This window comes from Lithobates pipiens, unplaced genomic scaffold (genome assembly GCF_037356315.1).
Source record: "Lithobates pipiens isolate NorthernLeopardFrog02 unplaced genomic scaffold, aLitPip1_a1.2 Scaffold_16, whole genome shotgun sequence".
Taxonomy (NCBI): Eukaryota; Metazoa; Chordata; class Amphibia; order Anura; family Ranidae; genus Lithobates; species Lithobates pipiens.
The window spans coordinates 431,345,933-431,372,344 of NW_027507748.1; the positions used below are offsets into that span (position 1 = coordinate 431,345,933).

The 26,412-nt window shown below is 43.7% G+C and overlaps 1 protein-coding gene across 6 annotated transcripts in view; it reads left to right on the top strand.

Annotated features, from left to right (window-relative positions):
- The first annotated feature begins 17,254 nt into the window (after positions 1-17,254).
- Positions 17,255-26,412, top strand: part of EDAR (ectodysplasin A receptor) — a 163,038-nt gene continuing 153,880 nt past the window's right edge. For 4 of the 6 annotated variants that reach the window (XM_077482599.1, XM_077482594.1, XM_077482603.1 and 1 more), the window contains exon 1: positions 17,258-17,808. The gene's annotated coding sequence lies outside the window, so the exon portion shown is untranslated. Of the gene's footprint in view, positions 17,809-26,412 lie in introns of all 6 variants that reach the window. The other 2 variants (XM_077482587.1, XM_077482605.1) reach the window with 2 other exon arrangements.

Sequence of the window (26,412 nt, forward strand, 5' to 3'; positions counted from 1 at the left end):
AGCGCGCCGCGCGCGCCCCTCAGGGGGCGCGCCGGCCGCTCGTAACCGGGACTACGTCAATAGACGTAGTCCCGGAAATGTGGGTCCGCGCTGTTGCCGTCATTTTGCAATAGCGCGGATCCCAAGTGGTTAAATATGGTGCCTGGGGGGTGTCTGTAGTATGCCTGTGAAGTGCCACGTCTTTCCCATGTTTAGAACAGTCCCTGCACAAAATGACATTAAACGGAAATAACACCATTTAAAACTGCTTGCGGTTTTAATGTTATATCTGGTTCCTGCAATATGGTTGAAAATCATTGAGAAAAATGGCCATTACCAGCCTATTTAGGTCTTGTACGCATATTAAGGGGAACCCCGTACCCATATTAAAAAAAGGAAATGCGTGTGGCCCCCCAGGCCCTATATACTCAGAACAGCAGTATACAGGCGGTGCAAACAAGACAGGGACTGTGTAGGTTTGTTGTGTTAAGTTGAATCTGTTTGTAATTTTCAACTGGTACATTTTTAAAGTGTAGCTCCAGTCAAAAAAAATATTTTTAAGCTTTTTGGAAAACATAGGGAAGGGTTATCACCCCTGTATAATTTGTTTTGTCGTACATCTTTTTTCATCTCACTTGCTGTTGTCTCCTTCCGTTTGCAAGTAGGAGATGTTTGTAAGTTGGATGTTTGAAAGTAGGGGCCTGCCCTATATGCTCTGCAGAAATGGCGGAACAAGGTGTTGGTTTTGCCACAACATTGTAAGCCCTCAAAGTGACTCTTGGTGGGCGCTGGAGCGCCCTGCTGTGAACGATTATATCAAGAATTGTAATTACATGCCATTGTTGAACAGTGGTAGAAAAATTGACCTTTGGTGGTTGTGGTGCTGGTGCCACAACACTATAAGTCCTCACCGTTACTCTGGGTGGGCACAGGAAGGGGCCCTCCTGTGAAATATTATATCAAGAATTGTAATTACATGTCCCTGTTAAACAGGGGCAGAAAAATTTGGCCTTAGGCACTGCTGCTGGTGCCACCACACTGCAACCTCTGCCATATACTCTAGTTTTATTGCAGGAATTAGCCCTGCTGCAAAGCATTGCATCAAAAATTGTACTTAAACGCCCCTGTTAAACAGGGGCAGAAAAATTGGGCCTTAGGCACTGGTGCTGGTGCCACCACACTGCAACCTCTCCCATATACTCTTGTTTGATTGCAGGAATTAGCCCTGCTGCAAAGCATTGCATCAAAAATTGTACTTAAACGCCCCTGTTAAACAGGGGCAGAAAAATTGGGCTGATGGCATCAACCAGAACCAGAAATGTTCTTCCAACATATCAGCGGAGGAGGAAGAGGATAGACAATCAACATAACAGGACAGTCACTCAGCATCAGCATAGGCAGTCTTGAAGGGATGTGGTATTTAAAAAAAAATTATTCAGTTACATCAGCTTCAGGTGCTTGGTAGCTGTGGGTTATCCAAGACTGATTCATCTTGATGAAGGTCAGTCGATCAACTGATTCGGTGGACAGGCGCACCCTGTGATCGGTAACAAAGCCACCAGCAGCACTGAAGGTGCGTTCCGAAAGAACGCTGGATGCAGGACAGGCCAGCAGCTCAATTGCATACTGTGCAAGCTCTGGCCAGTGATCCATCCTCAAGACCCAGTAAGCCAGAGGATTTTCGGTGGGAAAGGTGTCCAAGTCTGACCTTGCCCCTAGGTATTCCTGCACCATGTAAATCAGACGCTGGTGATGGGTGCTGGAACCGATCATACCTTGGGGCTGCGGACTAAAAAATTGTCTGAAAGCATCAGTCAGACGGCCACCTTCTCCACCGCTCCTTCTGACCGATACCTCAGCAACACGTTGTCCAGGACCAGGAGTTTGTAACCTCCCAGTCTCTGGGAACGCGTTGCACAGACCTTTCTGCAAGGCCTCCCGGAGATGTCTCATCCTCTGCTCCCTCTGCGATGGCAAGATAAGGTCAGCAACCTTACCCTTGTACCGTGGATCAAGGAGAGTGGCCAGCCAGTAATGGTCCCTCTCCTTGATCCGAAGAATACGAGGATCCTTCCGCAGGCTTTGCAGGATCAGGGAGGCCATGCAGCGTAGGTTAGCTGAGGCATTCGGTCCGGAGTCCTCTGGGTCACTAAGGACAACATGATCCGCAGCTACCTCCTCCCAGCCACGTACAAGTCCACGTGTTTCTTGGGACTGTAAATCATCCCTACACGACTGCTGCTGCTGATGCTGAGTGCCAGCCTCCACCTCCATGCTGATACAATCATCCTCCTCCTCCTCTTCCTCCTCCTCATCCTCTTCCTGTGTGATGGGTGGCACAGCAGGAACACTGTCTGGATAAAGGGGGCCTTGAAAGGCAAGGAAGTCCTCCTCTTCCTGCCTCTGTTCTGCCTCAAGTGCCCTGTCCATTATTCCACGCAGCGTATGCTCCAAGAGGTGGACAAGAGGTACAGTGTCACTGATGCATGCACTGTCACTGCTCACCATCCTTGTGGCCTCCTCAAACGGTGACAGGACAGTGCATGCATCCCTGATCATGCCCCACTGGCGTGGTGAGAAAAAACCGAGCTCCCCTGACCCTGTCCTGGTGCCGTAGTTGCACAGGTACTCATTGATGGCCCTCTGCTGCGTGTGCAGCCGCTGCAGCATGGCCAATGTTGAGTTTCATCTGGTGGGCATGTCACATATAAGGCAGTTCTTGGGCAGGTTCAACTCCTTTTGGAGCTCAGCCAGCCGAGCACAGGCATTAAATGATCAGCGGAAATGCACACAGACTTTCCTGGCCTGCTTCAGGACATCCTGTAAGCCGGGGTACCTGCCCAAGAACCGCTGCACCACCAGGTTAAGGACGTGAGCTACACAGGGCACATGGGTCAGTTGTCCCTGTCGGAGGGCGGAGAGGAGGTTGGTGCCATTGTCACAAACCACCATTCCTGGCTTAAGCTGGCGTGGCGTCAACCACCTCTCGGCCTGCCCCTGCAGAGCTGACAAAACATCCGCCCCAATGTGGCTCCTGTCCCCCAAACAAACCAGCGCAAGCATGGCATGGCATCGTTTTGCCTGCGTACTTGCGTAGCCCCTGGAACGCCTACGGAGCACCGCTGGTTCTGAGGACAGAGCACTGGAAGAGGCCATGGAGGAAGAAGAAGAGGAGGGGGTGGAGGAGAGAGGTGTGTCACAACCAATAGTAGCATTTTGGAGGCGGGGTGGCGGAACAACCTCCAACACTACTGCACCTTGTCCTGCATCCTTCCCAGCTGCCAGAAGAGTGACCCAATGGGCCGTGAAAGACAGGTAACGTCCCTGTCCATGCCTGCTGGACCATGAGTCAGCGGTAATATGCACCTTACCGCTGACCGCCCTGTCCAGCGAGGCAAGGACATTGCCTTCCACATGCCGGTAGAGAGCCGGAATCGCCTTCCGTGAGAAAAAGTGGCGTTTGGGGACCTGCCACTGAGGAACCGCACATTGTACAAACTCACGGAAGGGGGCCGAGTCTACCAACTGAAAAGGCAGCAGTTGAAGTGCTAGCAATTTAGCCAAGCTAGCATTCAACCGCTGGGCATGTGGATGGCTGGGAGTGAACTTCTTCCGCCGGTCCAGCAGCTGGGGCAGGGACATTTGCCTGCTATAATCGGACGTGGGTGTACCGCTAGCAGAGTTCCCGGAAGCACTTGGCTGTGACACACCTAATTCTACACCTTCATTCCTCTCAGAGCAGGTTTCAGAGAGGACTGAAGGTCTAGTGGGGTTGGAGATGCCAGCTGATGAGGAGCAAGGAGAGGTCCGCTTTGTTCTTTGGTGTGGGTCTTTGAGGTACGCTTGCCAACGAGCTGCATGGCAGGTCAACATATGTCTGGTCAAGCATGTGGTGCCCAAGCGGCTGATGTTTTGGCCACATGAGATACGCTTGAGACATATGTTGCAAATAGCAGCGGTGCGATCTGATGCACTCGTCTCAAAAAAGGCCCACACCAAAGAACTTTTAGAATAACGCGCAGAGGCAGCGCTCTGCACAGGCGGAGCTCTGCGGTGTGATTCAGTCGGTGTGCTGCCCCTAAGCTGGCCCCCGGAGGGCATCCTGCCTCGTTGGACATGTGCCTCCTCCTCCTCCTCCCTCCTTCCAGGCACCCACGTGGAGTCAGTGCCCTCATCATCCCCTCCCTCTTCATCGCTGTAGCAAACCTGGCAGTATGCTGCAGCTTGTGGAACATGACTGCCAGATTGCTGTCCTTCTTGAGCATCCCCTCTCTCTGCGCTCACGCTACTGCCTTCCTCTAGCTGAGTGTCATCATCAGAGCCCACAAAACACTGGGCATCCTCCTGGAGCATGTACCCAACACTGTGCTCAAAGAGTTCAGGAGACTCCTCAGGAGGACGTGGTGGGTCTATGGAAGGAGTCACTGATGATGACATTGAGAGGAGGGAAGACGATGCGTTGGCAGCTGCTTTGCTACTACCCTGAGACTAGGTGAGAGAGGATGAGGAGGATGAAGAGGGCTTGGTCATCCACTCTACCAAGTCGTTGGCATGTTGCGGTTCAACATGTCCAGCTGCCGAAAAGAAGGACAAGCATGTCCCATGGCCACGTGCTGATGACAAAGCACCGCGTCCACGACCAGCACTGTTGTCTCTAGACACAGAGCCTGCTTGCCCTCTTTTATCGGCTCGCGCCTGTCTGCCTCTCCTTGCTGGCCTTCCAGACATGGTAATGGCCTGAAGGGAGTTGGGTAAAACAGCAGTTGGGTAGTGTATATTGTGCTGGAGGCACACAACACCCACTAACTCCTGCAGATGCCTTTATTATAGAACACCAGAGATAAAGGGGTATATACAGATGTATACTGTGCTGTGCTGGAGGCACACACAACTTCCAATAACTCCTGCAGATGGCAAGTGGGCTCAAATAGAGAACAGCTATGTAGGTGGATATAGCGGTATGTACTGGGTACAGAGCACGCAGACAGCACGCACTATCTCCTAACACTACTGACTGCAAGCTCTATTATAAAAGATAGATCACTAGCTATATAGGTGAGGTGAATATAGCGGTGTATACTGCGGTCAGGGCACACAGACAATAACCACTACACAACAGCAAGATAGAAAGTCGGCCGAAAACGATCGGTGTGTACTGTGTTGAAGGTACACAGAACACCCACTGCTTCAGACGCCAACACACTACACGAGGCCGCCGCGATGGCGGCCTTATATAGTGTGGGGCGTGCACTACACAGCCTGAGCTATGATTGGCCACAGGCATCCTGCCTGTGGCCAATCATGGCTCTCCTCGCTGCTGGCGCTGCGATTGGCCAAGCATGCGGGGTCACAGTGCATGCTTGGCCAATCATGAGCCATCAATGCACTGCGCCATCGCAGTGCATTGTGGGCCGTGAGCGCCACATGAATTTGACGCGAACGGACCAAAATGTTCGGATTTCGCCGAACAGACGAACAGCCAATGTTCGAGTCGAACGTACGTTCGACTCGAACACGAAGCTCATCCCTAAAGCAGACACTTCTGAATAGTTTAAAGGGGGATTTCAGAAGCAGTAATTGACACATGACTACAGTACATACCCAACAATCAGAAAAGTTAAAATCTTTTATAGTAGCATGATGAAGTTTGAGCAAAGCATCATCCATATCAAGATGGAGATCCCTGAAAGAAACAGCACATTCAAAGGCACTTATCTTCATTCATCGGAAGGCTTACTTGAGGCAAAAACACAAGTGGCCAACTTTGCTTAAGGAACACCGCTAAAAAGGGCTACTGATAAGGAGGTCCCACCAGCCCTCTCCTGTATGGATCCCGGACTCCATCAGTTTAGCAAAGGGGCTCAGGGAGCTGACAAGCAGTGGGAATCAGACCATGGTCAGGGAGGGTGATCAGTGTGGTGGGGGGGCAATTACTGAAACCAATCTCCCTGTGTGGCTGTCCCTGCAATGGTTGCTGCTTCTGCTCCCTCCCTCCTGGCGGCTTTAGAGTGCCGCAGGGAGAGTCATACAGGGGTATCAGTTCCAGTAATCCCCCCCCCCTCCATACTACTGATCATCTTCCCTGTCCTTGATCCGATTCTCACTGCTTATGGGACTCCCCTTTGTACCTTTCTCCCCTGCTGCATTGCCAGCTTCTACATCTCATCATCCCGTTGGCTTTCAGCTTCTGCAGGGGGAGCCACAGGGGATCAGTGCCAGTAAATGCCCCCCCCCCCACCGCATTGATCACCTTCCCTCTCCTCTGTTCCCTGGACCCCCCTGTTCAGACCACTGGTATTTTACCAAAGCCCCACCAACACCATTATGAATTTAAAAAAAAGAAAGAATAATACAACTACAAAGCATTGTAAAAAATAATTTAGAAAATGATTATTCGCTTATTCACATGGGTTCTCTGGGTCATACAGTGTGAATGAGTGGTTTGTTTGTGCAGAGTGGGTGTGCATATATGTAAATGATACGGTCGGAAAGCACCCCTTTAGGGTACCTTTATGTTAATCACTAGGATACTATGTAAAAATAATGTGCACAGAAGAACTTGAATCTGTTATGCTACAGGTGGAAGCTATTTACACTACAGACCCTACTTCTGATACCCATGCTGCCTAGTTGCATAAGCGTAGGGTATATGAGCTTCTGCTTCAAAAAGAATTAGAAAGAAAAGGCTGTGAACTTCCCAAAATTTTTTGAGCTTCTGGACAGATCAGCATTCCCTATCAAATAATAAGGAAAGAATCAAACTCTGCTTACTGTTAACAATTTTGCATGTTTATTTATTGCTATTGCTTTTAAAGCAGCCAACGTACACCTATAATGGTTCGTGCAGCCACGCCAACCTGCCGCAGTATAATGACGGCGGCTGGTCGTCAAGTAATTAAAATACCATTCTGTACAATATTAGGGGAAAAACGAATGAAACAGCACATTTTGGTGACTGTTCTAATAACAGGTTGACAATACTAAGTGGGAGATTTACCATAACTGGTGCACCCAGAATCTGGTGCAGCTGTGCATAGTCACCAAACAGCTTCTTTCTTCAGCTTGTTCAACTGAGCATTGCCAAAAAAACCTGTAAGTGGATTGGTTACTATGCAGAACTGCACCAGATTCTGTATGCACCAGTTTTAGGAAATCTCACCCATAGTGTTTCCTGAAGTTTCCACTTACAACTGATGTAGAGATACAATACATAAGTGATAAAGTATGCTTTTTCACCCATTAACCACTTCAATACCGGGCAATTTTACCCCCCTCTTGCCCAGGCCCATTTTCAGCTCTCAGCACTGTTAGGCCGCGTACACACGCGGGGACTGTTCGGCCAACTTTGTCCACTGAACAGTGTTTCGGCGGACAGTCCGCCCGTGTGTGGGCTTTCAGCGGACAGTTTCAGTGAACAGTCCGCTGAACAAGGTTTTTCGGAAATTCCGAAAAACTGTCCGCTGAAACTTTGTTTCAGCGAACAGTCCCCTCGTGTTTAGGCTTGTTCGTCAAACTAAGTTCCGCGCATGCTCAGAAAGGATTTACACGCCGAAAGTTATAATGCAGTGTATAGGACATCGTATTTTTCGTCCCGTCGTACGCGCCGTTCACGTCATCGCGCACGGTTTCAGCAAACTGTTCGTTCGTCGTGTGTGGCCATGTCCGTCCATGCTAATTTTGAGCGGACTGTTTGCTGAAACTGTTTGACGGACAAAGTTAGGCGAACAGTCCCCGCGTGTGTACGCGGCCTTACACTTTAAATGACAATTGCATGGACAAGCAATACTGTACCCAAACTACATTTTTTGCATTTTGTTTACATAACTAGAGCTTTCTGGTGCTACTTAACCACCACTGGGTTTGTTTTTGTTTTTTTTTGAAAATTATGAAAAAATGCGCTTTTCTTCATTTCTGTTATAACATTTTGCACAAACTATGATATATATATATATATAAAAATAGATCAATCCTGATGTACTGATGGTCTAATTTCTTGAGGCCCGAAAATGTCAGGACAGTACAGACATCCCTCAAATGACCCCTGTTTCTAACGTAGACAGTCCAAGGTATTTAGTGGAAGGTATGGTGAAATAACGTAATTTTTTTCTTTTTTTTACATTACAGTCATGGTATGTATATATGGTGATATATAGGGCTTGTCCATTAGTGGTTATTTGTGTCCACATGGATGAGTTTACCCGTATCGCATATCTGAGAAATAGATAATTTTATAGGGCAGAAGATAGATAGCGCATATCTTCAGTAAGACAGTATTTACTAGCCTACCTTGTCTTTTTCTGTTCATCTCAATTTTTTTATGTGGCCAATAGATGGAAGGAAAGACAGATATACCCCCATCTCTTGATACCAGGTGGTGTTAGTGAGTACGGATGAGCCTTACCGGGTGCAGAACATGTGAACAGGAAAAAATTTGTTTGAACACGCAAACCCCGTTAAAGTCTATGGGACATGAACGTGAAAAATCGAAAGTGCTAATTTTAAAGGCTTATGTGCAAGTTATTGCCATAAAAAGTGTTTGGGGACCCGGGCCCTGCCCCAGGGGATATGTATCAATGCAAAAATAGATTTTAATGCTTAAAGTGAAACAATAAAAATGAAATATTCCTTTAAATATCATGCCTGGGGAGGTGTCCTTAATATGTCTGTAAAGTAGCACATCTTTACCATGTTTATAACAGTGCCACGGCAAAATGACATTTCTAAAGGAAAAAGTCATTTAAAACTGCTTGCGGCTGTAATGTATTGTCGGATCGAGGCACTATCTATAAAAATACCCCAAAAAATGGCATGGATGTCGCCCCAAGATCCATACCAGGCCCTTCAGGTCTGGTATGAATATTAAGGGGAACCCCGTACCCAATTTTTTTTTTAAATGGCGTGGGGGTCCTCCAGGCCCCAAGACACTATATACGCTGAACATCAGTATATATACTATACGGCCTGCCCTATATACTCTGCAGATTGGGCCTTAGGTGTAGTGGTACCAGAACACTGTAAGCCTTCACAGTTACTCTTGTTGAGCGCAGGAAAGGGCCCTGCTATGAAATATTATATCAAAAATTGTAATTACATTCCCCTGTTGAAATGCAAATGTCTCACGTGCCAATTTATTAAGTGGATGGATACGTTTATCAGTTGGTAAAGGACAAAATCACCCAATTAAACAATTTGTCAACAATTCCATTGATTCCGTAATGTATGGTCTTACTTGTACCTGTGGCCCTTTATACATTGGCAGCACCACCAGACCACCACATAGTAACTCACAATAACTTACCTGTTAAATCATGCAACATCTTTCCTCTGATAATTTCTGTTAACATTTTACATTAAATCACTCTGAATACTTGTTTTTTGAAGTAGTCATGTGACAGCAAAGCTCCAGCTGACCTGTGCATGACAATGGTGCTGATATTCCCATAACAATGATGCCATCCTGTTGGTGTCCATAGTTGCCAGTGTTGTTAAGGAATTATTTGCAGAGTACAGCTTGGCAGGAGGGAGGAGACAGGAGCGCCAACAGGGGATCTGAAAAAAGAAGGATCAGGGATGCTCTCTGCAAAACTATTGCACAGAGCTGGTAAGTTTGGTATTTTAAAGAAAAAAAGCGGAACTTCAGTCATTCTTTCATCGTTCCATCTATTTAATCTTCTGCCCTTGTTGTTTTAACTTTGGATAGTAAAATATATTTTTTTCTGCCAGTAAATACTTTATACAGCCCACTTCCTCTTTCTTGTCTGCCCATTAGCCTAGGCTTATCACATCATGCACAGCTCTCTCTCTCTCACTCTCGTGAGAATTTACCAGGAAGGGAGGGAGGGTGAGTCATAAGAGGGCCAATGAAAGCTGCAGATCTGGAGGTGTGCCTCTGTGTGTCGGTGTAAATCCAGGAAGTGGACAGGCAGCAGCTTTGGCTGCCCACAGTTAAAATAGATGCAGCCAGACTTAGTGGATGGAGATTTCTGCAGCATACTTGGCAAGTACAGAATCACACTATATATAAAATAATATGCAAAATGGTTGGAGGGAAGCTTCAGAATGGCAAAGATGTTATTATTACAAATTATGTGAGCAGCCTGCAGTTCCTCTTTAAGCAGTGAATGTGTATGGATTATTTTTGAAAAATAAAGATATTGCTTAGTGCCACTTTAACCACTTCAGCCCCGGAAGGATTTACCCCTTTCCTGACCAGAGCACTTTTTGCTATTCATCACTGCGTCGCTTTAACTGACAATTGCGCAGTCATGCGACGTGACTCCCGAACAAAATTTATGTCCTTTTTTCCCACAAATAGAGTTTTCTTTTGGTGGTATTTGATCACCTCTGCGGTTTTTATTTTTTGCGCTATAAACAAAAAAAGAGCGCCAATTTTGAAAAAATGCATTATTTTTTACTTTTTGCTATAATAAATATCCAAAAATATATACATATTTTTTTTCCTCAGTTTAGGCCGATACATATTCTTCTACATATTTTTGGTAAAAAAAAATCACAATAAACAATTATTGATTGGTTTGTGCAAAAGTTATAGCCTCTACAAAATAGGGGAGAGTTTTATGGCATTTTTATTAAGAATTTTTTTTCTTACTAGTAATGGCGGCGATCAGCAATTTTTATTGTGGCTGCGACTTTATGGCGGACACATCGGACAATTTTGACACATTTTTGGGACCATTGGCATTACTACAGCGATTAATGCTATAAAATTGCATCGATTACTGGAAAAATGTCACTGGCAGTGAAAGTGTTAACCACTAGGGGTTAAGTGTGTCCTAGGGGAGTGTTTCTAACTGTCTGGGGGATGGGCTGTGTGTGACATGACACTGATCACTTCTCCTGATGACAGGGAGCAGACGATCAGTGTCCTGTCATTAGGTAGAGCGGGGAGATGCTGTTTATATCGGCATCTCCCCGTTCTTGAGCTCTGTGACACGATCGCGGGTATACCCGCAGCGATCGTGTCTGTGGGTTCCGCGGGCACGGTCACAGAGCTCGCAGCAGGCGCGTGTGCGCGCACAGCAGGAAATTCAAAGTAATGTATGGGTATGTTACTTTGCCCAGCCGTGCCTTTCTGCCGACGTATATTTTCCGACAGCAGTCAGCAAGTGGTTAACCATTACATCTACAATGATTTTGCACAGAGCAGGTAGGTATGCCATGTTTATTCTTTTAAAGAAATAAAAATTGTGCCTTTAGAACCACTTTAGTATGCAGCTTCTTTATCTTTTAATTCTTGCCTGTGTAAGCTGCTACTCCATAAACACTGCACCAAGTTTCTTAATTCGGGGTTACTGCTTTCTCCTTCGGAGTCCTATACAGGCACCTTTGCAGTCAGGGACTAGAGTTGTGTCTCCCTACAATAGAAACATACAGCACCATAGCCATGAATGGCATTACACTCCCTTTTCCCACCCCTCCCTTGTCATTCCCTCTCCTTTTTCCAAGCCAACAGACTGAATTGAGACTACTCTGTCTACTGTTAACTCTTTCCTGTGAAGATGGGACATTCAGGAAAGCAGCACTGACAGAGCAGGAACCAGAAGCATTAAAAGTTGTAAACATTTACAAAGCTGTGCTGTAACCCCACCAAAGTTTAACTGTGTGAGTGTGCATGTTGTACAGGATGCCAGGTATGGGTCCTGGACAGCAAGTATACTGCTCCACTATTTGGGTGGTGGTCTCTTTAAGGGAGATGGTTTGAAGACATTGAGAAATAACTGGTTCTCACCCATGCAGGGTAAGGATTTTGGGGGTAGTCCAGTTGGAGATAACTGATTTTCTGTACTCTTTGGATTGGTAAGTCCTCATTTGGGGCCTGGAATTTCAGAGGTTCAAAAAGTTTTGGGAGGGAAGAACCTCCAAACCCTGATCACAGGGACTTTGGTCCTGAAGGTGTTAGGCTACCTGTGGAGGTTGTCTTGAAAGGCAGCATGTAGAAATCAGCACTCATGTCGGTGAGGCAAAGTGGAGTGGTTCACAAGCTGTGAGGAAGTGTGAATTCTCGGGGAACTGAGACATTGTTGCTGAACCTCTGCGGCCTTTGGGGAAGCTAAACCTCAGTGTGGGTTGAGCGTCTGCCAGTCAGCCTGTTGTATGGTTTTCTCAATATCAGGATTATGAACTGTTTGTTTAACTTTTGTTGAAGGAAGTTATTTGTGTTTGTGAGAGTCAAATATAGACAATTTACTTTTACAAGCAGTCCCAGACCATTATATGACAACGTGTATGGACAGCTCCCTCTGGGGTCCTTGTGGTGTATAGACACTGGTAGTAGCCATCTTATTCCATCCTTTGGCTTGATAAGAGTCTGGTGTTTGTTATACCTGATTAGGGGATAAACAGATGCATATTTAAAGTGGTTGTAAACTCTCCCCCACAACTTTGTCCCATGTAAATCAGCATAAAAAAACCCTAATGAACACTGCTTGTAGATATCTTCTTACTTGCTTAGTATTGTTGTAATTCTTGTTGCTCTGTAGAATGAAGTCACTGAGCATGCCCAGATCTCCCTTGATTTAAGGCACACTCTCTATGTGCTTATCTATCTGTTATCAGGACTTCCTACGGCACAACACTGAACTCTGCTAATCACTCAGAACTTCCTCCTACAACCATGTGGCCTCACATACAGCCTAAACTTGGCAATTACTGCAGTCTTATCGGCTGAAGCTGATAAGTCTGACAAAGGGAAACATTAGACATCGGCACAAGTAAATACTATAAAATAAACAAGTAAGCTATGAACAGGGAAGCAGGGTTGCCATAGAAATGTTGGATTGAGAAGGAGGCTTGGTTAACAGTACAGGAAGTGCTCAATGTAAGGGCGGAAATACACTCCACTGTGTACTCTGAAAACAATACTTAAGATGGCGCTGCCTAACCCCTGGAAACAAGTTTTTCTAAAGTTTCTTCAAACAGTAAGTAATATGCGATTTGGGCTGGATTACAGTGGCTATAGTCTGAGAATGACTTATGATAATGGACTAAATGAAAAGAAGCATCAGAGTGGGAGAGTTTACTTCCTCTTTAATGCATATATACAATTACAACATTTGTAGTCCTAAGACTTTTTGTGGACATTTATAGAGAAACTGAGTTATTGTCAAAGACATTTTTATTGAATTCTATTTAAAAACATGTGCTGAAAAAAAATCCAGAGTGGGTTTGAATGTATTGGTTCCTTCACATGTGCTCCTGAAGAAGGCTCTCTGAAATGCATTGAGCCTACATGTGAATTGTGCTTGGAATCCATACACGTTGTAAACCGCTAAGAGGAGCGTATTTTTAACAATGCTTTTGTGCGTGTTTTCAAATGGGGTTTAATAAAATTGTCTTTGACAATAACTCAGTTTCTCTATATATGTCCATAAGAAGTCTTATGGCTACAAATGTTGTTGTATATATGATGTTTAGGGATGTGGATTGTGGACATATAGCCATGGAAAGAGTCCCCGCCGGCTTACGCTGTTTATTTTTTACCATCCCTGTCCCATTGCAGAGATTTCCCTTCACTTCCTGCCCCGTAGTCAAACAAGAAATGAGAGTGAATTGATGCAAAGTAAGGGAATCAATCCCCCCCCCCCCAGGCCCTCAGAACTAGTGTCCCTACTCGAAAATTTCAGAGTGGGTCTTAAACAGAAAGGGGTGTGGCCTTGAAAGGAAGGGGTGGGTCATATTTAGATTAGGGGAGCATGAGTTTAGTCAGGCCTAGGGCAGCACAAACCCTAAATACACTATTGCATATAGCACACACAGGTATAAACAAGACCAAGGATAAATCCAAGGGAACAAAACAAGCTTAACTTACCAACCAGCCCGCAGACAACCAATTAAACCTGTCTAACAGTATGCCTTAAAAGCAGGGGTTTAGTCTGCACACATTTGCAAATGCATGTGTAAGCTACAGAGCCTCATCATGGCACCCTGGTATCTGTGTTAGCTAACATTATCTTATAAGTGTCCCAACGGTGGAGGCACATGTATTCTGATGGATAGGTGAGAGCAGGTGGACTGAAGGGGAGCCACCCCTTCTTAAAGGTACAGGAGTTGTAACATTTTGTCATGTTACAACCAAAAACATAAATGTATTTTATTGGAATTGTATGTGATAGACCAACATAAAGTAGCACATAATTGTGAAGTGGAAGGAAATGATAAATGGTTTTTAATTTTTTTACAAATAAATATGTGAAAAGTGTGGCATGCATTTGTATTCAGCCCCCCTGAGTCAAAACTTTGTACAACCACTTATCACTGAATTACATCAGCAAGTATTTTTGGGGATGTCTCTACCAGCTTTGCACATCTAGAGAGTGACATTTTTGCCCATTCTTCTTTGCAAAATAGGTTGAGCTCTGTCAGATTTGATAGAGAGTGTCTGTAAACAGCAATTTTCAAGTCTTGCCACATATTCTCAATTGGATTTAGGTCTGGACTTTGACTGGGCCATTCTAACAGATGAATATCCTTAGATGTAAACCATTCCATTGTAGCTCTGGCTGTATGTTTAGGGTCGTTGACCTGCTGGAAGGTGAAATTCCATCCCAGTCTCAAGTCTTTTGTAGACTAACAGGTTTTCTTCTAAGATTGCCCTGTATTTGGCTCCATCCATCTTTCCAACAACTCTGACCAGCTACCCTGTCCCTGTTGAAGAAAAGCATCCCAACAGCATGTTTCATGGTGGGGATGGTGTGTTCAGGGTGATGTGCAGTGTTAGTTTTCTGCCACGCATAGAGTTTTGCTTTTAGGCCAAAAAGTTCAATTTAGCTCTCATTTGACCACAGCACCTTCTTCCACGTGTTTACTGTGTCCCCCACATGGCTTCTTGTGAACAGCAAACGGGACTTCTTATGGCTTTCTTTTAACAATGGCTTCTTGCCACTCTTCCATAAAGGCCAGATTTGTGGTGTGCATGACTATTTGTTGTCCTGTAGACAGATTCTCCCACCTGAGCTGGGGTTCTCTGTAGCTCCTCTAGAGTTATCATGGGCCTCTTGGCTGCTTCTCTGATGAATGCTCTCTTTGCCCAGCCTGTCCGTTTAGGTGGATAGCCATGTCTTGGTAGGTTTGCAGATGTGCCATACTCTTTCCAATTTCGAATGATGGATTGGACAGCACTTCATGAGATGTTCAAAGCTTGGGATATTTTTGTATAACCAAACCCTGCTTTTAACTTCTCCACAACTTTATCCCTGACCTGTCTGGTGTGTTCCTTGGCCTTTATGATGCTGTTTGTTCACTAAGGTTCTCTAACAGCCTCTGAGGGCTTCACAGAACAGCTGTATTTGTACTGAGATTAAATTACACACAGGAGGACTCTATTTACTAATTAGACTTCTGAAGGCAATTGGTTCCGCTAGTTTTTCTTTAGGGGTATCAGAGTAAAGGGGGCTGAATACAAATGCACACCACAAAATGTTGAAACCCCTTTTATCATTTTCCTTCCACTTTGCACTGATAGCACTTCACTGTTTGTAATATTTTTTTATATTGTAGTGTAGAGTGAAAATTTGGTAGTGATACCTGCTTTCTGATTAATTAGCTTTTTTTTCTATTTTTGAATAGCATGTGGGGATTTTATTATGTATTTTAATCACTTATAAATGTCCTGAAGCTACAAGATAGTGCTTAAAGTCCTATTTGGAATTATCAAACTCTGTAGATCCACTCCATTATTGAATATATGTAGTCCAAATTGCTATATTCTTCAAGCATATATCTTCTCTTAATGTCTCCATGCAGTGCTTGTAATCCAATAATCAATGTGCTTACCCTCCACCAGATGTGCTCTCACCTGAAATAATATGACCTTACAGTTAAGTATGTCCCTCAGGGACTCAATGGGATTTACTCTGTGGGTGGATTCCTCCAGCTTTATTTATTTCCCAATACTTTACTTCTCTGGTATCCTCACACCATATTTGGATCAGAGATGCACATGGAAAAAAATAAAACCACCAAACAGAAGTGCTTATAACAATTAAAAATCACTTTCCTTTAGTCCCCAATCCTCCAGAAACTACACTCACATTAAAAGGGTACTTACAGCGCTCCACATATATACAGCAAGATAAAACGCCAATGGTGGAGATCAGCAAAACAATATAGTTTACCACTTGCGGCCAAACACAGAGCGTTGTGATGTCAGTTGCCCCTCCTCTATGCGTTGCGCCACAGGGTCACGTGGCTTCCTCAGGGGGATTCTGTCATATGTATTGTTTTCTGTTTGTATGTATGTATGTAAGGTAGAGCAAGTGCTGATGTAGTGTTGGGGATGGTCGCTGATGTAAAAATAATCACTTGTCAACAGCAGTAGCATGTGTAGTGGTAAGCAGTGACTGTGCTGCCTTTGTTAAGCTCAAGAGCTGCATGTTCACCACCTAGGTGAGCAGAGTGCTAAGGGTTAAAAGACTGTAGAAAGTGACAACATAAAAGCTGTTATGTCATCTGGGGACAGGTAATCAATAGAGAGGGAAGGGGGAGGAAAAAGCACCTTTCAAATGAAACCTGAGCTACACATTTACAGAGACTGGGTATAGGTTCACTTATACCCAGTCTCTGTAAATGTGTAGCTCAGTTTTCTTCCCCAGTGCGTCATCCTCAGTTGTCCAGACAAGAGTTAATAGAGATAGCAAGGGACAGATAGAAGCATCTCCTATATGCTGTTGTTTTTGGCTAGGCAGTCAGGTTTTATGCACCATAACGCTCAATATGTAGCGCAAACTGTGTGCACACTTTTTTCCGCAGTGTCCCACGTTTTCTTTTTCTCAGGTAAGGGGTCCAACTTATGAACTTGCACAGTGCATTCAGAAGACCCCCCCTGCCTATGACACCCGGACAGGAATTTTGGGACTCATCAAAATGTTCCTACATGGCTCCCTAGTCTGCAATTACACTCCTGCTTAACTGTGAGCTGTAGAACGTTCATGGGCATTTACATTTTTGATTGTTAAAAAATAGATATTAGAGTGCTTTCAGGCAAACTGTTTTTTTTTTTATATTTGTATATTTTATATTGCATGTAAAATTTGTTACAGTACTATCCCTAATGTTGTAAAGCGCTGCGCAAACTGTTGGCGCTATATAAATTCTCTATAATAATAATCTACTGGCTAGGACTGGAATACACGTATGACCAGGCATTTGAACACAAAGCATTTTCTTTTTTTATCCGTGTGCAAAAATAACCTGTGGTCAGAGTTCAAGGAACAGCCGTACTAATTCTCAAGGTGTTGTTTTAGTAAAAAGCTTTATGCTAATGACTTTAAAAAGTGGGCATACTTAAAAGGAAAGCTGCGTGATCATTCAGGTTCGGAATATGGTGGAAAACCCCTTTTAATTGTGCCAAAGCTTCCTAACTCTTTAGGCTACAATTATACAGACAGCTCTTTATGATATAATACATCCCTTGCAGCAAACCGGTATTTCTTTTTTTTTTCTTCTTCTTCTTTCTTAAAGGAAGCCTAGATGAAGAGAAGACAGGTAAGCCTCTAGGTGGTGTCAGAGAGTTTACATGTATACATTAAAAGGGGGAAGAAGAAAAAAAAAAAAAACTCTGCTCTCTCCAGGCTAAGTTTAATCACTTTTTGCAAAGCATGTGTACTGCTCGGAGAGAGACGTAGTGAACACACTTAGGTCTGCAACATTACCTGGAAATAATAGGGACCTCAAAGGACTGGTCACAGCCTGGCACAGATGAGAACTTGGTCACAAAGACAGAGCCAGCCTGGTATCAGAAAAGAACGCCTATGAAAACACTGGATGGTCAGCGCTCATACCTTCTTTGAAATACACTGAAGGTCTCATCTGGTAAGTCCATTTTACTAAATATATATTCTATCTGCACTGTCACTGTCTGAAAAAAGTGTTTGACATTGCTCAAAATCAATGGCGTAATATGTCCTGCTTTTTGTAGAACTACAAGTCTCAGCTAACACGAACGTCCCTAGGGCCGTTGAGTTAGTCTAAGATTTGTAGTGTCATAACTACATTTGGTAGCCTCTTGGCGTTTGTTTTTTTTAATATATGGAACGTATATTGTATAAAACTGGCTTGATATCTACCATTTAATACAAGCTATCATTTTCAGATGTAAAATCCACCTCCCCCCCTTTTTTTTATATTGTTCCTTTAAAGGTTGTTGACTCTTTAATCCTCGGCCGATAATTAATTGCCTGTTTTGATTGCTGCATTCCTAATAAAGCAGCTGAATCTACAGTTTAGTTTCCTATCCAGGCGAGGCGGTGCTCATCATCAGCTCTTTGGCTGAGGTTGAATGAATGTGGGGAATTACAGCCTGCGAATACAAGCCCTCAAGCACTTGCTGCAATGTATCTGCAGCTACTGTGTATATAGCCAATTTGTGTGTACTCTGGGCATAAAGATAAGGCTCCTGTCTAATCCCCCTTTTATAAACAAAAATACCGCTTAAATAAATAGATAGCACACATCTGATCTTACGTCTATATCCGTATAGGCTCCATAAATATGGCAAAGCAGGTGAACCATTATCTACATGTTGACATTAGTATATACTGTAGATAAAAAGTCAGTAACTATAGCAGGACTTTCAGGTGGTGCATGTGTATGGATTATTTTTGATTTATTTTTATCTTGTTTAGTGTCACCTTAACTATTTGAAATATATGCGGTACTGGAAACGCAGCGAATCCTGAGCATTTCCCACACTGGATTGAAATTGCACTTAGTTCATGCAATTTGCCACCAGTATCAATGTTAAATGACTGGCACCCCCAAAACAGGTCCCAAAATGCAGCGCAAACTGTTTTGGGAACACCCACGCGACCTGATACCGGTGTGGTTAAACAAAAAGGATGCCTGCACCTTTTTACGTGCAGTCCGAATCACATGCAGAGTTCCATACCACACAAGTGTGAACCCAGGCTAAGCTTTTGTAGTTGTAAGAGGAAATTCACAGTTCATTGAATCTTGTTACTTCTTAGCCCTTGTACACACGATCGGACATTCCGGCGGAAAATGTCCGATTGGACCGCGTTGTTGGATAATCCGACAGTGTGTGGGCTATATCAGACTTTTTCCGTCGGAATGTCTGACCAACAAAGTTTGAGAGCTGGATATAAAATTTTACGACAACATGATCCGATCGGACTTTGTCTGATTGTTTGTGGAGAATTCCGATTGGACAAAGTTCCACGCATGCTCAGATCAAATTACGAGACCAAAGCTATTGGCTACTAGCCTGAACGTAGTCCCATCCTAACGAATGAACGTCATCACGAACGAACGTGATTTTCTCAACTTTGTCCAACCGTGTGTATGCAACACCAGTTTCGGACAGAATCCATCTAAAAAAATCAGATTTTGTGGTCGGAATGTCCGACCGTGTGTACAAGGGCTAAGGCTGGGCATACATTATAACATTTTCTTGCTCAATCTCCTGTAGATTTACCTTCAAATATGTAATGCGAGGGCCTGCCTGATTGCACACAAATTGTATGTTTTTAGGTTTGACCTCATATTATATGGTTTTGGTAAATCTAAAGAAAAAATGTACAAGAAAATTGTATAATGTATGGGCAGCCTTAAGCAGCTCATAGATTTTGCAATTTTCGTTCCTACCACCATGGGTAGTCAGTGTTGATGAGGGAATCCCTCCGACGGCACTATTGTGTTCTGCTGGCGGGAAGCTTTCCTTGCTGGCATAACACAATGATCACTGTTGGCAGCTGTAACTGCTGGAAGTGTTTGCATGAAAAAAATACAACAGGCTGGTTGTACTGAAGTCGATCGATGGATAAACTTCAGTACAACCAGCCTGCCCATAGATAGGTCAAATCCCAGCTGGTTCCTGCTGAACTGGCCAAGATTTGATCCATCTATGGCCAGCTTTAGCAACTGATCTATCAGTGCATTGGGATGTTGAATATAAGAACTAGCCACTAATTTGTATGTAAGCTCATCAATTTGCTGACCAAAAACATATCAAATTATCATACAAAACGTTTGCAAAATCACCTGGATAATACAAATGCATAACTGGTTTCAAAAATACTTTATGCACTACAATCAATAAGGAAGAAGACATTTTTTGCAATGGTTAATTGTTAAAAAGTTTTGCACGTTTTGTACAAAGACGACTCCATTGAAAAATTGTTTTGAATCTACCTACAAGTATCATTGTGCCATGTGCCTGGGAGACAAACCGTCACCATATCATAATACTGGGGTAGGGCTATAATCTAATAGAATGTGGAGAAACTAATAACTTTGGCTCCCAAAAATGCTTAGGAAACTTCCATTATGGGTCCCTACCTACAAAATGTAACCTCCATTCAAAAAAAGATAGAAAAATGTGAAATTATGCTTTATGTCTGAATCCAAGAACACAAAAGGTTGACTAATTTCCCTTTCTTTACCTTGTGATCTAGATAGTAAAGCACTTCCTGTCCAAGGGTGACAACACTCATCGTACTTTATTCACAGAGAGGCAGTGTTGTCACCTTAGAGCAAGAAGTGTGTTAGGACGGAAGAATACCTTCTACACCTAACTTCCCTATAACATAGGGGATAGGCATTCTGTAATTCCAGCACACTTCAGATTAACAGGTATTTAGTGCCCTTATTGAATAGATATAACAAAACACTACTAATGCGTGTACATCAGACGGACTTTAGATTTAGAACATGTTTCAAATCTTTCTGACGGACTCAAGTCCGGTCGAAAAATCCATTCGTCTGTATGCTAGTCCGACGGACGAAAACCGATGCTAGGGCAGCTATTGGCTACTGGCTATGAACTTCCTTATTCTAGTCCGGTCGTACGTCATCACGGACGAATCCATCGGACTTTGGTGTGATTGTGTGTAGACAAGTCCGATTCAACGGAAGTCAATCAAAAGTTAGTCGAATGTCCGTCGAAAAGTCCGACAAAATTCAGTCCGTCGAAAAGTCTGGTCGTGTGTACATGACATAAGGGTATATTTAACAGCTCTAAATGGAGAAAATATGAGAATTTAATTGATATACAGTACTTTAAACATAATCATGTATTAGCTGCACAATAACAGAATATATGTCTTTATAGATATTTTAATTGCAATCATGTATACCTACCAGTCATAGAATATTTGAGGCCAAGCGTCACATCAAATTGTATTTTAATGGACAACTTAGAACAGAATCCACTTTGATCAGCCTGAGATCTGTGAGCATATCCCGTGCTGATCAAAGCAGAGCGGGGCGCATGTCACATCTGTGCCCACTCAGTTTATGCAGACTCGGGCAGACCCCACTGAGCTTTATGGGTGGCGGGGTGTAAACGGACCCTGCTGACCTTTTCCAGACCTGATCAGACTAAAAGGTAGGCAGATGTAAACAGGCACAAGTCCATTTCCATCCACCTGTATATAGGGCTCCATGGACCTTTCCGATCAGGTCTGCCTGAAAAACTGATAGGTGTATCTCATCAGAACACCTGTGTGAAAGGGGCCTTATGGCCCGTACACACAATCCGAAAATCAGACGAAAAATACCGCTTTCGACGCGATCGTACGATAATCGGATCGCTAGTATAGAGCTTTTCAAGAGCCGATCGCGACAATTCATCCGATATTATTAGATTGGGCAAGCACGAAAATTTTTCTCGTATGAAACCAGATCGTACAATTTTCGTTTAGTCAGTACAGTTGTCCTCCGAAAAATACAATAAAAATACATTACAACACATGACATCACTTCTGATTTTTTTTTTCTGTTATACGAGAATTTTCAGGACTTTAGTAACCTATTAAATTTCTACTTGTGACTATTAAGCAAAAAAAGTCGTACGATATTTGGATCGTGTGTATGGGCCATTAGTTGTCTTGTGCAGAGAAAGTGAAGTTTATGTTGCTTTTGTGTCTGGCGTAATGTTCACTAGTGTTATTTATTGAGGTCTGTGGTTAAGCCTGTTGGTGTTTTACGTCTGGTATATGATTCGCAAACATTTTCTTATCAAGCTTGCCAGGACATAGTGCTGAAGTCAAGATAAAAAGGAAAGCAGAAAGCAAAAAGTCCACAATGACATCATATTTCTTGGCATGTTGCATAAACTACCTCCTTTCAGAGCAGTGTGTCCATGATAAGTAAACAGAGATAAAATAGAAAAAATATTAGGATTGCCGTTCCGAGTCTGGTTTTACATTATATCACATGCAGATTCTTAGGGTGAGTTGTGACAGTTTTGTATGACTACACTGCTGTCCATGTCAGTCCTTAAATGGCCTAGAAAATAGATGAATCATCAGACTGTATTTGCAATAGTAGCAATTGCAGGGCACCAGACATGCATTGGGAAATGATTGCTTTGGGTGTAGGCTTTAGGCTTTAAAGTTCAGCTTCAGGGTACCTAAAAAGTCTCCCTTGCAGTGGGGCTGCACTTGCACTGCAAGGGTTAACTGCTTGTTTAGCCTGGGGCAAGGGTCCCCTAACTTTTTTAACTAAAGGCCAGCCTACTGTCCTTCAGACTTTAGGGGGGCGGATGGTGGTCGGCGGGAATAAAAAAATACATAGCGTCTGTAGTCAGTAGGAGGAGGAGTTGTGTTCCATAATGGGTATTAGTAATAGGAATAATACCTTATCATTTGGTGTCAGTGGGAGCAATAATGCCCCATCATCGGTATCAGTGGGAGGAACAGTGTCACATTGTTGGTATCAGTGGAAGGAATAGTGCCCAATCGTTGGTATTAGTGAGAGGAAGGGAATTCCATTGTTGGTATCAGTAGGAGGAATAGTGCCCCATCATTGGTATCAGTAGGAGGAATAGTGCCCCATCATTGGTGTCAGTGGGAGGAATAGTGCCTCATCATTGGTGTCAGTGGAAGGAATAGTGCCCTGTGGTTGGTGTCAGTGGAAGGAATAGTGCTCCATCATTGGTGTCAGTGGAAGGGACAGTGCCCCGTCATTAGTGTCAATGGGAGGGATAGTGCCCCATCATTTGTGTCAGTGGAAGGAATAGTGCCCCATCCCTATGAGTGGAAGGAATAGTGTCTCATCATTTGTGTCAGTGGAAGGAATAGTGCCCCATCATTGGTGTCAGTGGAAGGAATAGTACCCCATCCGTATGAGTGGAAGGAATAGTGTCTCATCATTTGTGTCAGTGGAAGGAATAGTGCCCCATCATTGGTGTCAGTGGAAGGAATAGTACCCCATCCGTATGAGTGGAAGGAATAGTGTCTCATCATTTGTGTCAGTGGAAGGAATAGTGCCCCATCATTGGTGTCAGTGGAAGGAATAGTACCCCATCCATATGAGTGGGAGGAATAGTACCCATTCCGTATGAGTGGAAGGAATCGTGCACCATCTGTATCAGTGGAAGGAATAGTGCCCCATCCGTGTCAGTGGAAGGAATAGTGCACCATCTGTATCAGTGGAAGGAATAGTGCCCCATCCATGTCAGTGGAAGGAATAGTGGCCCATCTGTATCAGTGGAAGGAATGGTGCCCCATCTGTATCAATGGGAGGAAAAGTGCTTCATACCTGTAGGAGGAATTCCCAAAGGCCCGATAAAGTAGTCTGGAGACCACTGGTCTAGGGGAACAGAAAAAGCAATTTTACACACCTTATCCTCTACATCCCTGGCAGATGGCACTCCCCTCATGCTCCAGTAGTGGACTGACCTTTGGCATCCTCATGTCCCATGGTCTTGATGACATCAGAGGTCCTTAGATCACTTGAGCATAAGGATGAAAAGGCTAAGGGGTCCAGTCTAGCAGTGCAAAGGAGCCTACAGGAGCTGAAGATCAGGTAAGTAAATCGACTTTACCAGATCCCTTAGAAGGCGTAGCCCCATTGCAAGAGAGAATTTTTAGGTGTCCTGGAGTTCAGCTTTAAAGAGGTTATAAACCTCAGACATGAAATATGAACAAAGCATAGCCCTCCAGAGCATGTAATTGTCTTAATTAAGAGTACTGAGTGTAATATCTGTCTGCTGCTTCGTTCCTCTGCTATCAGCATGAATCACTTCTAACAAGTTTTCCTGACACCAGGAGAAAAAAGGGTGACAGGGAAGGAATCTCCTGCTAATTGACAGCTTCAGCTCTATTCCTGTGTGCTGTGTAAAGGGGGTGTGTCCCTTCCATCCAATCAGCACTCAGAGCGCTCCTCCCTTTTTTCTGACAGCTCAGACAAGCTTTTTTAAATTGTGGACTTTTTATGGATGTAGAGAAGAGACAGGTAGAAATTGTGTAGGATTTGTTGTATCTCTGTGTATCACCTGAGACCAGTCCAGTACATTAGTGTGTTTGTCAGTGGGAATGGAATTTCTTGACACCTGGCATAAATATTTATCCATGGATTTTGGGCTATTTATGTTGCAGATGATTTTACAAGGAACCCCACATTACTTTTGTTATCTTTTGTTTGCACTTTGTTATACATGTATTTGATTTTGTTATGTGATGAAGTGGTATATTCTCCTAATTCCTTTGAATTTCTTCAGATATTAATCAAGTTTTTTTCCTATTGCACATCCATGACGGGTAATGCTATCCATCCAACATTGTATTAGTGTGAAGGAATGAATAATAGTCTCTGCTTGTGTTTACCGGAGAGTCCTGAAAAGGATAACTAAACCCAAAAACAAAAATGTAATACACTGTGGCTTACCTGTCTTTAGATGTGGCAGTTGCATTTGCTTTCTTTTTCAAGTAAAACACTATTTCAGCAAGAACAGAAAATACCTGTTGATCTTGCCAGAAATGCAGGATCCTTTTCAGCTCTATGAAGATAAACAAAGGCAGACATGTTTGGAGTCCAGTCTTGGTGATGACTTGGCTCCCTCCATAGGTACAGTGGAGGAGTGAATGTAGCTACCCAAGGATAGGAAGTGTGTTATGTACAGAATTATCAAGTGAAAATACAGAAAAAGGCACCTCACTTAACCCCTTCTGGACCGCCGACTGTACATATACTGTGGCAGGGAGGCCCAGCTGTGCAAAATCACGTACCTGTACGTGATTTTGTGCCTGCGGTGTAAGGAGCACACGCTCGCCGCCGTAGCATAGCTCCCGGTGATTGGACACAGCGGGAGCCAATCAGAGGATCCAGCAGCCGCGATGGCCATCCTGACCCACCGATCATTCACAGGAAACATGGAGCAGCAGTGTGCCTATGTAAACAAGGCACACCGCTGATCTGCCAGTCAGGAAAAGAGAGAGAAACACAAACTCTCTGTTTTCCTCCAGTGTAACACCCCCCCCCCCCCCCACAGTTAGAAAGCACCTCCCCAGGACACACTTAACCCCTTGATTGCACCTGGTGTTAACACCCTCCCTGCCAGTGTCATTTATACAGGGATCATTTTTTTTAGCACTGATCACTGTATTGGTGTCACTGGTCCCCAAAAAGTGTCACTTAGGGTCAGATTTGTCGACCACATTGTCGTAGGCCTCCTAAAAATCAGTGATCACCGCCATTACTAGTAAAAAGTCATAAATCTAACCCATAGTCTGTAGACGTGATAAGTTTTGCGCAAACCAATCAAATTCTTATTGGGATTTTTTTTTTTACCAAAAATATGTAGCAGAATGCATATTGACCCAAACTGATGAAGTTTGAAATTAGATTTTTTACATTACAGAGAGTAAGGACTATTGTTTTTTATTCAAAATTGCTGCTCTTTTTTTTTGTTTATAGCACAAAAATTTTAAACCGCAGAGGTGATAAAATACCACCAAAAGAAAGGTTTATTTTTGGGAAAAAAAGGACATCAATTTTATTTGGGTACAGCGTCGCACACCTGCACAATTGTCAGTTAAACAACGCAGTGCTGTATCGCAAAAAATGGCCTGGTCAGGAAGTGGGTAAAATCTTCCGGGGCTGAAGTGGCTAAAGTGTTACTAAACCCACAACAGTAAAATCAGTCTGTATATGTAGTAAGCATGCTTGTTATACTCACTGTGAAACCTAAGGGTTTAATCATCTACAATGTGCAAAAAGGCTGTTTGATTTTGTCTTGTCTGATTCTCTCCTTCTTCCACAGTCACCAAACCATCTCCTAATAGGATAGAGTCTAGGGGACAAACTGCACAATCTCAGTTTGGTGTGTATTGTCAGAGAGGTTTTTTTTTTTCTTGGGAGGGTGCATGTGATCAGTACAGGGTCAATCAGCACTGTCCAGACAGAGGGTCAGGGGTCCTGCAGCCTTATAGGACAATCAGAGTAGAATAAAAACTCCTCCTACAAGCTTTAATCAGTGCTTGGCCAGACACTGATAGAAGCCACAAGATTGCTATATTCTGCTGATGAGAAAAGGTATTTAGCAGTTTATATGTACTAAAATAATTGCATTTCCATGTTCTGTGTACTGTGGGAGACCAGATAAAGTGAATGCAGGGTCCTGGGTTTAGTAACACTTTAAGGATTAGTACGCAATATAATGAGGGTTATTTACGA